Source organism: Leptonotus elevatus, chromosome 2 (genome assembly GCF_054856555.1).
Source record: "Leptonotus elevatus isolate MCC_2025b chromosome 2, RoL_Lele_1.0, whole genome shotgun sequence".
Lineage (NCBI taxonomy): Eukaryota > Metazoa > Chordata > Actinopteri > Syngnathiformes > Syngnathidae > Leptonotus > Leptonotus elevatus.
Window position 1 is genome coordinate 23212237 of NC_141240.1, and position 14918 is coordinate 23227154.

At 44.2% G+C, this 14918-nt stretch overlaps 27 non-coding genes across 27 annotated transcripts; all 27 read left to right on the plus strand.

Annotated features, from left to right (window-relative positions):
* Nucleotides 1-215: 215 nt before the first annotated feature.
* Nucleotides 216-297, plus strand: trnal-aag (transfer RNA leucine (anticodon AAG)). Its single transcript has one exon. It is a non-coding gene; the product is annotated as a tRNA-Leu (tRNA).
* Nucleotides 298-942: 645 nt separating this feature from the next.
* trnal-uag (transfer RNA leucine (anticodon UAG)) lies at nucleotides 943-1024 on the plus strand. Its single transcript has one exon. It is a non-coding gene; the product is annotated as a tRNA-Leu (tRNA).
* A 244-nt stretch (nucleotides 1025-1268) lies between these two features.
* On the plus strand, nucleotides 1269-1350 carry trnal-aag (transfer RNA leucine (anticodon AAG)). The gene has a single exon. It is a non-coding gene; the product is annotated as a tRNA-Leu (tRNA).
* A 645-nt stretch (nucleotides 1351-1995) lies between these two features.
* trnal-uag (transfer RNA leucine (anticodon UAG)) lies at nucleotides 1996-2077 on the plus strand. Its single transcript has one exon. It is a non-coding gene; the product is annotated as a tRNA-Leu (tRNA).
* Nucleotides 2078-2321: 244 nt separating this feature from the next.
* Nucleotides 2322-2403, plus strand: trnal-aag (transfer RNA leucine (anticodon AAG)). The gene has a single exon. It is a non-coding gene; the product is annotated as a tRNA-Leu (tRNA).
* A 645-nt stretch (nucleotides 2404-3048) lies between these two features.
* Nucleotides 3049-3130, plus strand: trnal-uag (transfer RNA leucine (anticodon UAG)). Its single transcript has one exon. It is a non-coding gene; the product is annotated as a tRNA-Leu (tRNA).
* A 244-nt stretch (nucleotides 3131-3374) lies between these two features.
* trnal-aag (transfer RNA leucine (anticodon AAG)) lies at nucleotides 3375-3456 on the plus strand. The gene has a single exon. It is a non-coding gene; the product is annotated as a tRNA-Leu (tRNA).
* A 645-nt stretch (nucleotides 3457-4101) lies between these two features.
* On the plus strand, nucleotides 4102-4183 carry trnal-uag (transfer RNA leucine (anticodon UAG)). The gene has a single exon. It is a non-coding gene; the product is annotated as a tRNA-Leu (tRNA).
* A 244-nt stretch (nucleotides 4184-4427) lies between these two features.
* On the plus strand, nucleotides 4428-4509 carry trnal-aag (transfer RNA leucine (anticodon AAG)). The gene has a single exon. It is a non-coding gene; the product is annotated as a tRNA-Leu (tRNA).
* A 645-nt stretch (nucleotides 4510-5154) lies between these two features.
* Nucleotides 5155-5236, plus strand: trnal-uag (transfer RNA leucine (anticodon UAG)). The gene has a single exon. It is a non-coding gene; the product is annotated as a tRNA-Leu (tRNA).
* Nucleotides 5237-5480: 244 nt separating this feature from the next.
* On the plus strand, nucleotides 5481-5562 carry trnal-aag (transfer RNA leucine (anticodon AAG)). Its single transcript has one exon. It is a non-coding gene; the product is annotated as a tRNA-Leu (tRNA).
* Nucleotides 5563-6206: 644 nt separating this feature from the next.
* On the plus strand, nucleotides 6207-6288 carry trnal-uaa (transfer RNA leucine (anticodon UAA)). The gene has a single exon. It is a non-coding gene; the product is annotated as a tRNA-Leu (tRNA).
* Nucleotides 6289-6532: 244 nt separating this feature from the next.
* Nucleotides 6533-6614, plus strand: trnal-aag (transfer RNA leucine (anticodon AAG)). Its single transcript has one exon. It is a non-coding gene; the product is annotated as a tRNA-Leu (tRNA).
* Nucleotides 6615-7585: 971 nt separating this feature from the next.
* trnal-aag (transfer RNA leucine (anticodon AAG)) lies at nucleotides 7586-7667 on the plus strand. The gene has a single exon. It is a non-coding gene; the product is annotated as a tRNA-Leu (tRNA).
* Nucleotides 7668-8311: 644 nt separating this feature from the next.
* Nucleotides 8312-8393, plus strand: trnal-uag (transfer RNA leucine (anticodon UAG)). Its single transcript has one exon. It is a non-coding gene; the product is annotated as a tRNA-Leu (tRNA).
* A 244-nt stretch (nucleotides 8394-8637) lies between these two features.
* trnal-aag (transfer RNA leucine (anticodon AAG)) lies at nucleotides 8638-8719 on the plus strand. The gene has a single exon. It is a non-coding gene; the product is annotated as a tRNA-Leu (tRNA).
* A 645-nt stretch (nucleotides 8720-9364) lies between these two features.
* Nucleotides 9365-9446, plus strand: trnal-uaa (transfer RNA leucine (anticodon UAA)). The gene has a single exon. It is a non-coding gene; the product is annotated as a tRNA-Leu (tRNA).
* Nucleotides 9447-9690: 244 nt separating this feature from the next.
* Nucleotides 9691-9772, plus strand: trnal-aag (transfer RNA leucine (anticodon AAG)). Its single transcript has one exon. It is a non-coding gene; the product is annotated as a tRNA-Leu (tRNA).
* Nucleotides 9773-10417: 645 nt separating this feature from the next.
* On the plus strand, nucleotides 10418-10499 carry trnal-uaa (transfer RNA leucine (anticodon UAA)). Its single transcript has one exon. It is a non-coding gene; the product is annotated as a tRNA-Leu (tRNA).
* Nucleotides 10500-11144: 645 nt separating this feature from the next.
* trnal-uag (transfer RNA leucine (anticodon UAG)) lies at nucleotides 11145-11226 on the plus strand. The gene has a single exon. It is a non-coding gene; the product is annotated as a tRNA-Leu (tRNA).
* A 245-nt stretch (nucleotides 11227-11471) lies between these two features.
* Nucleotides 11472-11553, plus strand: trnal-aag (transfer RNA leucine (anticodon AAG)). Its single transcript has one exon. It is a non-coding gene; the product is annotated as a tRNA-Leu (tRNA).
* A 645-nt stretch (nucleotides 11554-12198) lies between these two features.
* trnal-uaa (transfer RNA leucine (anticodon UAA)) lies at nucleotides 12199-12280 on the plus strand. The gene has a single exon. It is a non-coding gene; the product is annotated as a tRNA-Leu (tRNA).
* Nucleotides 12281-12524: 244 nt separating this feature from the next.
* On the plus strand, nucleotides 12525-12606 carry trnal-aag (transfer RNA leucine (anticodon AAG)). Its single transcript has one exon. It is a non-coding gene; the product is annotated as a tRNA-Leu (tRNA).
* Nucleotides 12607-13251: 645 nt separating this feature from the next.
* trnal-uaa (transfer RNA leucine (anticodon UAA)) lies at nucleotides 13252-13333 on the plus strand. Its single transcript has one exon. It is a non-coding gene; the product is annotated as a tRNA-Leu (tRNA).
* Nucleotides 13334-13577: 244 nt separating this feature from the next.
* On the plus strand, nucleotides 13578-13659 carry trnal-aag (transfer RNA leucine (anticodon AAG)). The gene has a single exon. It is a non-coding gene; the product is annotated as a tRNA-Leu (tRNA).
* A 645-nt stretch (nucleotides 13660-14304) lies between these two features.
* Nucleotides 14305-14386, plus strand: trnal-uaa (transfer RNA leucine (anticodon UAA)). The gene has a single exon. It is a non-coding gene; the product is annotated as a tRNA-Leu (tRNA).
* Nucleotides 14387-14630: 244 nt separating this feature from the next.
* Nucleotides 14631-14712, plus strand: trnal-aag (transfer RNA leucine (anticodon AAG)). Its single transcript has one exon. It is a non-coding gene; the product is annotated as a tRNA-Leu (tRNA).
* The last annotated feature ends 206 nt before the right edge of the window (nucleotides 14713-14918 follow it).

Sequence of the window (14918 nt, forward strand, 5' to 3'; positions counted from 1 at the left end):
AAATTCTGTGGATGACTTTAGACAATATGCTTATTTTACTATGCTAACAAGCATGAGGTCCACAACTGTTTGCCATTGGACGTTTCTGGTTGGCTTGAAGATAATTTACCTCTGATCCAAAAAGGCGTCATTACCTTATGCGCAAGGTTTTGTTGGACACCACTAACCTGGCGGTTCTTGTGGAAACCTGATATTTTTACTGAAAAAGATTTGCAGGTAGTGTGGTCGAGCGGTCAAAGGTGCTGGATTAAGGCTCCAGTCTCTCAGGAGGTGTGGGTTCAAATCCCACCACTGCCAGTTCTTCCTTACAGTTTTGTTTGTAGCAAAGTATAGGAATTTGATTTTCTGTTTGTGTTTTGTCCTCTTACCACCATTCCCGAAATTTCAGTATTTTTGCCTTTCACACTAAACGGGACTGACTACTTAATCAGTGACAACACAGAGAAATCAGACTAAGAATGGTGAAAGATGGCCCAATTTTCCAAAGTGAAGTAAATGAATTGAAGAAGGGGTCAAATCCCTTGGCCACAGCCAATGAGTAGACAATTTTTAACTTCACATGATTAACCTTCAAAAGAAGTACTTGGTAGAAGTTCAACAACATCCTAGACTGAGGATTGTGCTACTAAATAACCAGGTCGAGATAGCAGAGGATGGTTTCGATTCATCGACCTCTGGGTTATGGGCCCAGCACGCTTCCGCTGCGCCACTCTGCTGCTGTAGTGGTACTTGTTGGCCTGTACTCTCTTGTCGCTGAAGAAGAATTAGGTCTAACATTTCGCCATGGATCAGAGCAGGCTTCATTACGTTATGCACAAGGCTAGGCAGGACAGCATGTACCTGGATTTTGGTGTGGAAACCTATTTGTCCGCCAAGTCTGCGCCTCAGACCGCAACATAACTTACATTGCCCAAACATTTCCTTTCTGTTAATGGCTTCTAAGGTAGTGTGGCCGAGTGGTCGAAGGCGCTGGATTTAGGCTCCAGTCTCTGAGGAGGCGTGGGTTCAAGTCCCACCACTGCCAATTCTGTGACAATGGAAGTAGTATCCTACAAATTCTGTGGATGACTTTAGACAATATGCTTATTTTACTATGCTAACAAGCATGAGGTCCACAACTGTTTGCCATTGGACGTTTCTGGTTGGCTTGAAGATAATTTACCTCTGATCCAAGCAGGCATCATTACCTTATGCGCAAGGTTTTGTTGGACACCACTAACCTGGATGTTCTTGTGGAAACCTGATATTTTTACTGAAAAATATTTGCAGGTAGTGTGGCCGAGCGGTCAAAGGCGCTGGATTAAGGCTCCAGTCTCTCAGGAGGCGTGGGTTCAAATCCCACCACTGCCAGTTCTTCCTTACAGTTTTGTTTGTAGCAAAGTATAGGAATTTGATTTTCTGTTTGTGTTTTGTCCTCTTACCACCATTCCCGAAATTTCAGTATTTTTGCCTTTCACACTAAACGGGACTGACTACTTAATCAGTGACAACACAGAGAAATCAGACTAAGAATGGTGAAAGATGGCCCAATTTTCCAAAGTGAAGTAAATTAATTGAAGAAGGGGTCAAATCCCTTGGCCACAGCCAATGAGTAGAACATTTTTAACTTCACATGATTAACCTTCAAAAGAAGTACTTGGTAGAAGTTCATCAACATCCTAGACTGAGGATTGTGCTACTAAATAACCAGGTCGAGATAGCAGAGGATGGTTTCGATCCATCGACCTCTGGGTTATGGGCCCAGCACGCTTCCGCTGCGCCACTCTGCTGCTGTAGTGGTACTTGTTGGCCTGTACTCTCTTGTCGCTGAAGAAGAATTAGGTCTAACATTTTGCCATGGATCAGAGCAGGCTTCATTACGTTATGCACAAGGCTAGGCAGGACAGCATGTACCTGTATTTTGGTGTGGAAACCTATTTGTCCGCCAAGTCTGCGCCTCAGACCGCAACATAACTTACATTGCCCAAACATTTCCTTTCTGTTAATGGCTTCTAAGGTAGTGTGGCCGAGTGGTCGAAGGCGCTGGATTTAGGCTCCAGTCTCTGAGGAGGCGTGGGTTCAAGTCCCACCACTGCCAATTCTGTGACAATGGAAGTAGTATCCTACAAACTCTGTGGATGACTTTAAACAATATGCTTATTTTACTATGCTAACAAGCATGAGGTCCACAACTGTTTGCCATTGGACGTTTCTGGTTGGCTTGAAGATAATTTACCTCTGATCCAAGCAGGCATCATTACCTTATGCGCAAGGTTTTGTTGGACACCACTAACCTGGATGTTCTTGTGGAAACCTGATATTTTTACTGAAAAATATTTGCAGGTAGTGTGGCCGAGTGGTCAAAGGCGCTGGATTAAGGCTCCAGTCTCTGAGGAGGCGTGGGTTCAAATCCCACCACTGCCAGTTCTTCCTTACAGTTTTGTTTGTAGCAAAGTATAGGAATTTGATTTTCTGTTTGTGTTTTGTCCTCTTACCACCATTCCCGAAATTTCAGTATTTTTGCCTTTCACACTAAACGGGACTGACTACTTAATCAGTGACAACACAGAGAAATCAGACTAAGAATGGTGAAAGATGGCCCAATTTTCCAAAGTGAAGTAAATGAATTGAAGAATGGGTCAAATCCCTTGGCCACAGCCAATGAGTAGACAATTGTTAACTTCACATGATTAACCTTCAAAAGAACTACTTGGTAGAAGTTCAACAACATCCTAGACTGAGGATTGTGCTACTAAATAACCAGGTCGAGATAGCAGAGGATGGTTTCGATCCATCGACCTCTGGGTTATGGGCCCAGCACGCTTCCGCTGCGCCACTCTGCTGCTGTAGTGGTACTTGTTGGCCTGTACTCTCTTGTCGCTGAAGAAGAATTAGGTCTAACATTTCGCCATGGATCAGAGCAGGCTTCATTACGTTATGCACAAGGCTAGGCAGGACAGCATGTACCTGGATTTTGGTGTGGAAACCTATTTGTCCGCCAAGTCTGCGCCTCAGACCGCAACATAACTTACATTGCCCAAACATTTCCTTTCTGTTCACGGCTTATAAGGTAGTGTGGCCGAGTGGTCGAAGGCGCTGGATTTAGGCTCCAGTCTCTGAGGAGGAGTGGGTTCAAGTCCCACCACTGCCAATTCTGTGACAATGGAAGTAGTATCCTACAAATTCTGTGGATGACTTTAGACAATATGCTTATTTTACTATGCTAACAAGCATGAGGTCCACAACTGTTTGCCATTGGACGTTTCTGGTTGGCTTGAAGATAATTTACCTCTGATCCAAGCAGGCGTCATTACCTTATGCGCAAGGTTTTGTTGGACACCACTAACCTGGCGGTTCTTGTGGAAACCTGATATTTTTACTGAAAAAGATTTGCAGGTAGTGTGGTTGAGCGGTCAAAGGTGCTGGATTAAGGCTCCAGTCTCTCAGGAGGCGTGGGTTCAAATCCCACCACTGCCAGTTCTTCCTTACAGTTTTGTTTGTAGCAAAGTATAGGAATTTGATTTTCTGTTTGTGTTTTGTCCTCTTACCACCATTCCCGAAATTTCAGTATTTTTGCCTTTCACACTAAACGGGACTGACTACTTAATCAGTGACAACACAGAGAAATCAGACTAAGAATGGTGAAAGATGGCCCAATTTTCCAAAGTGAAGTAAATGAATTGAAGAATGGGTCAATCCCCTTGGCCACAGCCAATGAGTAGACAATTGTTAACTTCACATGATTAACCTTCAAAAGAAGTACTTGGTAGAAGTTCAACAACATCCTAGACTGAGGATTGTGCTACTAAATAACCAGGTCGAGATAGCAGAGGATGGTTTCGATCCATCGACCTCTGGGTTATGGGCCCAGCACGCTTCCGCTGCACCACTCTGCTGCTGTAGTGGCACTTGTTGGCCTGTACTCTCTTGTCGCTGAAGAAGAATTAGGTCTAACATTTCGCCATGGATCAGAGCAGGCTTCATTACGTTATGCACAAGGCTAGGCAGGACAGCATGTACCTGGATTTTGGTGTGGAAACCTATGTGTCCGCCAAGTCTGCGCCTCAGACCGCAACATAACTTACATTGCCCAAACATTTCCTTTCTGTTAATGGCTTCTAAGGTAGTGTGGCCGAGTGGTCGAAGGCGCTGGATTTAGGCTCCAGTCTCTGAGGAGGCGTGGGTTCAAGTCCCACCACTGCCAATTCTGTGACAATGGAAGTAGTATCCTACAAATTCTGTGGATGACTTTAGACAATATGCTTATTTTACTATGCTAACAAGCATGAGGTCCACAACTGTTTGCCATTGGACGTTTCTGGTTGGCTTGAAGATAATTTACCTCTGATCCAAAAAGGCGTCATTACCTTATGCGCAAGGTTTTGTTGGACACCACTAACCTGGCGGTTCTTGTGGAAACCTGATATTTTTACTGAAAAAGATTTGCAGGTAGTGTGGTCGAGCGGTCAAAGGTGCTGGATTAAGGCTCCAGTCTCTCAGGAGGTGTGGGTTCAAATCCCACCACTGCCAGTTCTTCCTTACAGTTTTGTTTGTATTAAAGTATAGGAATTTGATTTTCTGTTTGTGTTTTGTCCTCTTACCACCATTCCCGAAATTTCAGTATTTTTGCCTTTCACACTAAACGGGACTGACTACTTAATCAGTGACAACACAGAGAAATCAGACTAAGAATGGTGAAAGATGGCCCAATTTTCCAAAGTGAAGTAAATGAATTGAAGAAGGGGTCAAATCCCTTGGCCACAGTCAATGAGTAGACAATTTTTAACTTCACATGATTAACCTTCAAAAGAAGTACTTGGTAGAAGTTCAACAACATCCTAGACTGAGGATTGTGCTACTAAATAACCAGGTCGAGATAGCAGAGGATGGTTTCGATTCATCGACCTCTGGGTTATGGGCCCAGCACGCTTCCGCTGCGCCACTCTGCTGCTGTAGTGGTACTTGTTGGCCTGTACTCTCTTGTCGCTGAAGAAGAATTAGGTCTAACATTTCGCCATGGATCAGAGCAGGCTTCATTACGTTATGCACAAGGCTAGGCAGGACAGCATGTACCTGGATTTTGGTGTGGAAACCTATTTGTCCGCCAAGTCTGCGCCTCAGACCGCAACATAACTTACATTGCCCAAACATTTCCTTTCTGTTAATGGCTTCTAAGGTAGTGTGGCCGAGTGGTCGAAGGCGCTGGATTTAGGCTCCAGTCTCTGAGGAGGCGTGGGTTCAAGTCCCACCACTGCCAATTCTGTGACAATGGAAGTAGTATCCTACAAATTCTGTGGATGACTTTAGACAATATGCTTATTTTACTATGCTAACAAGCATGAGGTCCACAACTGTTTGCCATTGGACGTTTCTGGTTGGCTTGAAGATAATTTACCTCTGATCCAAGCAGGCATCATTACCTTATGCGCAAGGTTTTGTTGGACACCACTAACCTGGATGTTCTTGTGGAAACCTGATATTTTTACTGAAAAATATTTGCAGGTAGTGTGGCCGAGCGGTCAAAGGCGCTGGATTAAGGCTCCAGTCTCTCAGGAGGCGTGGGTTCAAATCCCACCACTGCCAGTTCTTCCTTACAGTTTTGTTTGTAGCAAAGTATAGGAATTTGATTTTCTGTTTGTGTTTTGTCCTCTTACCACCATTCCCGAAATTTCAGTATTTTTGCCTTTCACACTAAACGGGACTGACTACTTAATCAGTGACAACACAGAGAAATCAGACTAAGAATGGTGAAAGATGGCCCAATTTTCCAAAGTGAAGTAAATTAATTGAAGAAGGGGTCAAATCCCTTGGCCACAGCCAATGAGTAGAACATTTTTAACTTCACATGATTAACCTTCAAAAGAAGTACTTGGTAGAAGTTCATCAACATCCTAGACTGAGGATTGTGCTACTAAATAACCAGGTCGAGATAGCAGAGGATGGTTTCGATCCATCGACCTCTGGGTTATGGGCCCAGCACGCTTCCGCTGCGCCATCTGCTGCTGTAGTGGTACTTGTTGGCCTGTACTCTCTTGTCGCTGAAGAAGAATTAGGTCTAACATTTCGCCATGGATCAGAGCAGGCTTCATTACGTTATGCACAAGGCTAGGCAGGACAGCATGAACCTGGATTTTGGTGTGGAAACCTATTTGTCCGCCAAGTCTGCGCCTCAGACCGCAACATAACTTACATTGCCCAAACATTTCCTTTCTGTTAATGGCTTCTAAGGTAGTGTGGCCGAGTGGTCGAAGGCGCTGGATTTAAGCTCCAGTCTCTGAGGAGGCGTGGGTTCAAGTCCCACCACTGCCAGTTCTGTGACAATGGATGTAGTATCCTACAAATTCTGTGGATGACTTTAGACAATATGCTTATTTTACTATGCTAACAAGCATGAGGTCCACAACTGTTTGCCATTGGACGTTTCTGGTTGGCTTGAAGATAATTTAACTCTGATCCAAGCAGGCGTCATTACCTTATGCGCAAGGTTTTGTTGGACACCACTAACCTGGCGGTTCTTGTGGAAACCTGATATTTTTACTGAAAAAGATTTACAGGTATTGTGGTCGAGCGGTCAAAGGTGCTGGATTAAGGCTCCAGTCTCTCAGGAGGCGTGGGTTCAAATCCCACCACTGCCAGTTCTTCCTTACAGTTTTGTTTGTAGCAAAGTATAGGAATTTGATTTTCTGTTTGTGTTTTGTCCTCTTACCACCATTCCCGAAATTTCAGTATTTTTGCCTTTCACACTAAACGGGACTGACTACTTAATCAGTGACAACACAGAGAAATCAGACTAAGAAAGGTGAAAGATGGCCCAATTTTCCAAAGTGAAGTAAATGAATTGAAGAAGGGGTCAAATCCCTTGGCCACAGCCAATGAGTAGACAATTTTTAACTTCACATGATTAACCTTCAAAAGAACTACTTGGTAGAAGTTCAACAACTTCGTAGACTGAGGATTGTGCTACTAAATAACCAGGTCGAGATAGCAGAGGATGGTTTCGATCCATCGACCTCTGGGTTATGGGCCCAGCACGCTTCCGCTGCGCCACTCTGCTGCTGTAGTGGTACTTGTTGGCCTGTACTCTCTTGTCGCTGAAGAAGAATTAGGTCTAACAGTTCGCCATGGATCAGAGCAGGCTTCATTACGTTATGCACAAGGCTAGGCAGGACAGCATGAACCTGGATTTTGGTGTGGAAACCTATTTGTCCGCCAAGTCTACGCCTCAGACCGCAACATAACTTACATTGCCCAAACATTTCCTTTCTGTTCACGGCTTCTAAGGTAGTGTGGCCGAGTGGTCGAAGGAGCTGGATTTAGGCTCCAGTCTCTTAGGAGGCGTGGGTTCAAGGCCCAACACTGCCAATTCTGTGACAATGGAAGTAGTATCCTACAAATTCTGTGGATGACTTAAGACAATATGCTTATTTTACTATGCTAACAAGCATGAGGTCCACAACTGTTTGCCATTGGACGTTTCTGGTTGGCTTGAAGATAATTGACCTCTGATCCAAGCAGGCATCATTACCTTATGCGCAAGGTTTTGTTGGACACCACTAACCTGGATGTTCTTGGGGAAACCTGATTATTTTACTGAAAATGATTTGCAGGTAGTGTGGCCGAGTGGTCAAGGGCGCTGGATTAAGGCTCCAGTCTCTCAGGAGGCGTGGGTTCAAATCCCACCACTGCCAGTTCTTCCTTACAGTTTTGTTTGTAGCAAAGTATAGGAATTTGATTTTCTGTTTGTGTTTTGTCCTCTTACCACCATTCCCGAAATTTCAGTATTTTTGCCTTTCACACTAAACGGGACTGACTACTTAATTAGTGACAACACAGAGAAATCAGACTAAGAATGGTGAAAGATGGCCCAATTTTCCAAAGTGAAGTAAATGAATTGAAGAAGGGGTCAAATCCCTTGGCCACAGCCAATGAGTAGACAATTTTTAACTCACATGATTAACCTTCAAAATAACTACTTGGTAGAAGTTCAACAACATCCTAGACTGAGGATTGTGCTACTAAATAACCAGGTCGAGATAGCAGAGGAAGGTTTCGATCCATCGACCTCTGGGTTATGAGCCAAGCACGCTTCCGCTGTGCCACTCTGCTGCTGTACTGGTACTTATTGGCCTGTACTCTCTTGTCGCTGAAGAAGAATTAGGTCTGACATTTCGCCATTGATCAGAGCAGGCTTCATTACGTTATGCACAAGGCTCGGCAGGACAGCATGAACCTGGATTTTGGTGTGGAAACCTATTTGTCCGCCAAGTCTGCGCCTCAGACCGCAACATAACTTACATTGCCCAAACATTTCCTTTCTGTTAATGGCTTCTAAGGTAGTCTGGCCGAGTGGTTGAAGGCGCTGGATTTAGGCTCCAGTCTCTTAGGAGGTGTGGGTTCAAGTCCCACCACTGCCAATTCTGTGACAATGGAAGTAGTGTCCTACAAATTCTGTGGATGACTTTAGACAATATGCTTATTTTACTATGCTAACAAGCATGAGGTCCACAACTGTTTGCCATTAGACGTTTCTGGTTGGCTTGAAGATAATTTACCTCTGATCCAAGCAGGCGTCATTACCTTATGCGCAAGGTTTTGTTGGACACCACTAACCTGGATGTTCTTGTGGAAACCTGATATTTTTACTGAAAAAGATTTGCAGGTAGTGTGGCCGAGCGGTCAAAGGCGCTGGATTAAGGCTCCAGTCTCTCAGGAGGCGTGGGTTCAAATCCCACCACTGCCAGTTCTTCCTTACAGTTTTGTTTGTAGCAAAGTATAGGAATTTGATTTTCTGTTTGTGTTTTGTCCTCTTACCACCATTCCCGAAATATCAGTATTTTTGCCTTTCACACTAAACGGGACTGACTGCTTAATCAGTGACAACACAGAGAAATCAGACTAAGAATGGTGAAAGATGGCCCAATTTTCCAAAGTGAAGTAAATGAATTGAAGAAGGGGTCAAATCCCTTGGCCACAGCCAATGAGTAGACAATTGTTAACTTCACATGATTAACCTTCAAAAGAACTACTTGGTAGAAGTTCAACAACATCCTACACTGAGGATTGTGCTACTAAATAACCAGGTCAAGATAGCAGAGGATGGTTTCGATCCATCGACCTCTGGGTTATGGGCCCAGCACGCTTCCGCTGCGCCACTCTGCTGCTGTAGTGGTACTTGTTGGCCTGTACTCTCTTGTCGCTGAAGAAGAATTAGGTCTAACATTTCGCCATGGATCAGAGCAGGCTTCATTACGTTATGCACAAGGCTAGGCAGGACAGCATGAACCTGGATTTTGGTGTGGAAACCTATTTGTCCGCCAAGTCTGCGCCTCAGACCGCAACATAACTTACATTGCCCAAACATTTCCTTTCTGTTAATGGCTTCTAAGGTAGTGTGTCCGAGTGGTCGAAGGCGCTGGATTTAAGCTCCAGTCTCTGAGGAGGTGTGGGTTCAAGTCCCACCACTGCCAGTTCTGTGACAATGGATGTAGTATCCTACAAATTCTGTGGATGACTTTAGACAATATGCTTATTTTACTATGCTAACAAGCATGAGGTCCACAACTGTTTGCCATTGGACGTTTCTGGTTGGCTTGAAGATAATTTACCTCTGATCCAAGCAGGCGTCATTACCTTATGCGCAAGGTTTTGTTGGACACCACTAACCTGGATGTTCTTGTGGAAACCTGATATTTTTACTGAAAAAGATTTGCAGGTAGTGTGGCCGAGCGGTCAAAGGCGCTGGATTAAGGCTCCAGTCTCTCAGGAGGCGTGGGTTCAAATCCCACCACTGCCAGTTCTTCCTTACAGTTTTGTTTGTAGCAAAGTATAGGAATTTGATTTTCTGTTTGTGTTTTGTCCTCTTACCACCATTCCCGAAATATCAGTATTTTTGCCTTTCACACTAAACGGGACTGACTACTTAATCAGTGACAACACAGAGAAATCAGACTAAGAATGGTGAAAGATGGCCCAATTTTCCAAAGTGAAGTAAATGAATTGAAGAAGGGGTCAAATCCCTTGGCCACAGCCAATGAGTAGACAATTGTTAACTTCACATGATTAACCTTCAAAATAACTACTTGGTAGAAGTTCAACAACATCCTAGACTGAGGATTGTGCTACTAAATAACCAGGTCGAGATAGCAGAGGATGGTTTCGATCCATCGACCTCTGGGTTATGGGCCCAGCACGCTTCCGCTGCGCCACTCTGCTGCTGTAGTGGTACTTGTTGGCCTGTACTCTCTTGTCGCTGAAGAAGAATTAGGTCTAACATTTCACCATGGATCAGAGCAGGCTTCATTACGTTATGCACAAGGCTAGGCAGGACAGCATGAACCTGGATTTTGGTGTGGAAACCTATTTGTCCGCCAAGTCTGCGCCTCAGACCGCAACATAACTTACATTGCCCAAACATTTCCTTTCTGTTAATGGCTTCTAAGGTAGTGTGTCCGAGTGGTCGAAGGCGCTGGATTTAAGCTCCAGTCTCTCAGGAGGCGTGGGTTAAAATCCCACCACTGCCAGTTCTTCCTTACAGTTTTGTTTGTAGCAAAGTATAGGAATTTGATTTTCTGTTTGTGTTTTTTCCTCTTACCACCATTCCCGAAATATCAGTATTTTTGCCTTTCACACTAAACGGGACTGACTACTTAATCAGTGACAACACAGAGAAATCAGACTAAGAATGGTGAAAGATGGCCCAATTTTCCAAAGTGAAGTAAATGAATTGAAGAAGGGGTCAAATCCCTTGGCCACAGCCAATGAGTAGACAATTGTTAACTTCACATGATTAACCTTCAAAAGAACTACTTGGTAGAAGTTCAACAACATCCTAGACTGAGGATTGTGCTACTAAATAACCAGGTCGAGATAGCAGAGGATGGTTTCGATCCATCGACCTCTGGGTTATGGACCCAGCACGCTTCCGCTGCGCCAATCTGCTGCTGTAGTGGTACTTGTTGGCCTTTACTCTCTTGTCGCTGAAGAAGAATTAGGTCTAACATTTCGCCATGGATCAGAGCAGGCTTCATTACGTTATGCACAAGGCTAGGCAGGACAGCATGAACCTGGATTTTGGTGTGGAAACCTATTTGTCCGCCAAGTCTGCGCCTCAGACCGCAACATAACTTACATTGCCCAAACATTTCCTTTCTGTTAATGGCTTCTAAGGTAGTCTGGCCGAGTGGTCGAAGGCGCTGGATTTAGGCTCCAGTCTCTTAAGAGGTGTGGGTTCAAGTCCCACCACTGCCAATTCTGTGACAATGGAAGTAGTGTCCGACAAATTCTGTGGATGACTTTAGACAATATGCTTATTTTACTATGCTAACAAGCATGAGGTCCACAACTGTTTGCCATTAGACGTTTCTGGTTGGCTTGAAGATAATTTACCTCTGATCCAAGCAGGCGTCATTACCTTATGCGCAAGGTTTTTTTGGACACCACTAACCTGGATGTTATTGTGGAAACCTGATATTTTTACTGAAAAATATTTTGCAGGTAGTGTGGCCGAGCGGTCAAAGGCGCTGGATTAAGGCTCCAGTCTCTCAGGAGGCGTGGGTTCAAATCCCACCACTGCCAGTTCTTCCTTACAGTTTTGTTTGTAGCAAAGTATAGGAATTTGATTTTCTGTTTGTGTTTTGTCCTCTTACCACCATTCCTGAAATATCAGTATTTTTGCCTTTCACACTAAACGGGACTGACTACTTAATCAGTGACAACACAGAGAAATCAGACTAAGAATGGTGAAAGATGGCCCAATTTTCCAAAGTGAAGTAAATGAATTGAAGAAGGGGTCAAATCCCTTGGCCACAGCCAATGAGTAGACAATTGTTAACTTCACATGATTAACCTTCAAAAGAAATACTTGGTAGAAGTTCAACAACATCCTAGACTGAGGATTGTGCTACTAAATAACCAGGTCGAGATAGCAGAGGATGGTTTCGATCCATCGACCTCTGGGTTATGGGCCCAGCACGCTTCCGCTGCGCCACTCTGCTGCTGTAGTGGTACTTGTTGGCCTGTACTCTCTTGTCGCTGAAGAAGAATTAGGTCTAACATTTCGCCATGGATCAGAGCAGGCTTCATTACGTTATGCACAAGGCTAGGCAGGACAGCATGAACCTGGATTTTGGTGTGGAAACCTATTTGTCCGCCAAGTCTGCGCCTCAGACCGCAACATAACTTACATTGCCCAAACATTTCCTATCTGTTAATGGCTTCTAAGGTAGTGTGTCCGAGTGGTCGAAGGCGCTGGATTTAAGCTCCAGTCTCTGAGGAGGCGTGGGTTCAAGTCCCACCACTGCCAGTTCTGTGACAATGGATGTAGTATCCTACAAATTCTGTGGATGACTTTAGACAATATGCTTATTTTACTATGCTAACAAGCATGAGGTCCACAACTGTTTGCCATTGGACGTTTCTGGTTGGCTTGAAGATAATTTACCTCTGATCCAAGCAGGCGTCATTACCTTATGCGCAAGGTTTTGTTGGACACCACTAACCTGGATGTTCTTGTGGAAACCTGATATTTTTACTGAAAAAGATTTGCAGGTAGTGTGGCCGAGCGGTCAAAGGTGCTGGATTAAGGCTCCAGTCTCTCAGGAGGCGTGGGTTCAAATCCCACCACTGCCAGTTCTTCCTTACAGTTTTGTTTGTAGCAAAGTATAGGAATTTGATTTTCTGTTTGTGTTTTGTCCTCTTACCACCATTCCCGAAATATCAGTATTTTTGCCTTTCACACTAAACGGGACTGACTACTTAATCAGTGACAACACAGAGAAATCAGACTAAGAATGGTGAAAGATGGCCCAATTTTCCAAAGTGAAGTAAATGAATTGAAGAAGGGGTCAAATCCCTTGGCCACAGCCAATGAGTAGACAATTGTTAACTTCACATGATTAACCTTCAAAAGAACTACTTGGTAGAAGTTCAACAACATCCTAGACTGAGGATTGTGCTGCTAAATAACCAGGTCGAGATAGCAGAGGATGGTTTCGATCCATCTACCTCTGGGTTATGGGCCCAGCACGCTTCCGCTGCGCCACTCTGCTGCTTTAGTGGTACTTGTTGGCCTGTACTCTCTTGTGGCTGAAGAAGAATTAGGTCTAACATTTCACCATGGATCAGAGCAGGCTTCATTACGTTATGCACAAGGCTAGGCAGGACAGCCTGAACCTTGATTTTGGTGTGGAAACCTATTTGTCCGCCAAGTCTGCGCCTCAGACCGCAACATAACTTACATTGCCCAAACATTTCCTTTCTGTTAATGGCTTCTAAGGTAGTGTGGCCGAGTGGTCGAAGGCGCTGGATTTAAGCTCCAGTCTCTGAGGAGGCGTGGGTTCAAGTCCCACCACTGCCAGTTCTGTGACAATGGATGTAGTATCCTACAAATTCTGTGGATGACTTTAGACAATATGCTTATTTTACTATGCTAACAAGCATGAGGTCCACAACTGTTTGCCATTGGACGTTTCTGGTTGGCTTGAAGATAATTTAACTCTGATCCAAGCAGGCGTCATTACCTTATGCGCAAGGTTTTGTTGGACACCACTAACCTGGCGGTTCTTGTGGAAACCTGATATTTTTACTGAAAAAGATTTACAGGTATTGTGGTCGAGCGGTCAAAGGTGCTGGATTAAGGCTCCAGTCTCTCAGGAGGCGTGGGTTCAAATCCCACCACTGCCAGTTCTTCCTTACAGTTTTGTTTGTAGCAAAGTATAGGAATTTTATTTTCTGTTTGTGTTTTGTCCTCTTACCACCATTCCCGAAATTTCAGTATTTTTGCCTTTCACACTAAACGGGACTGACTACTTAATCAGTGACAACACACAGAAATCAGACTAAGAATGGTGAAAGATGGCCCAATTTTCCAAAGTGAAGTAAATGAATTGAAGAAGGGGTCAAATCCCTTGGCCACAGCCAATGAGTAGACAATTTTTAACTTCACATGATTAACCTTCAAAAGAACTACTTGGTAGAAGTTCAACAACTTCGTAGACTGAGGATTGTGCTACTAAATAACCAAGTCGAGATAGCAGAGGATGGTTTCGATCCATCGACCTCTGGGTTATGGGCCCAGCACGCTTCCGCTGCGCCACTCTGCTGCTGTAGTGGTACTTGTTGGCCTGTACTCTCTTGTCGCTGAAGAATAATTAGGTCTAACATTTCGCCATGGATCAGAGCAGGCTTCATTACGTTATGCACAAGGCTAGGCAGGACAGCATGAACCTGGATTTTGGTGTGGAAACCTATTTGTCCGCCAAGTCTGCGCCTCAGACCGCAACATAACTTACATTAACCAAACATTTCCTTTCTGTTAATGGCTTCTAAGGTAGTGTGTCCGAGTGGTCGAAGGCGCTGGATTTAAGCTCCAGTCTCTGAGGAGGCGTGGGTTCAAGTCCCACCACTGCCAGTTCTGTGACAATGGATGTAGTATCCTACAAATTCTGTGGATGACTTTAGACAATATGCTTATTTTACTATGCTAACAAGCATGAGGTCCACAACTGTTTGCCATTGGACGTTTCTGGTTGGCTTGAAGATAATTTACCTCTGATCCAAGCAGGCGTCATTACCTTATGCGCAAGGTTTTGTTGGACACCACTAACCTGGATGTTCTTGTGGAAACCTGATATTTTTACTGAAAAAGATTTGCAGGTAGTGTGGCCGAGCGGTCAAAGGCGCTGGATTAAGGCTCCAGTCTCTCAGGAGGCGTGGGTTCAAATCCCACCACTGCCAGTTCTTCCTTACAGTTTTGTTTGTAGCAAAGTATAGGAATTTGATTTTCTGTTTGTGTTTTGTCCTCTTACCACCATTCCCGAAATTTCAGTATTTTTGCCTTTCACACTAAACGGGACTGACTACTTAATCAGTGACAACACACAGAAATCAGACTAAGAATGGTGAAAGATGGCCCAATTTTCCAAAGTGAAGTAAATTAATTG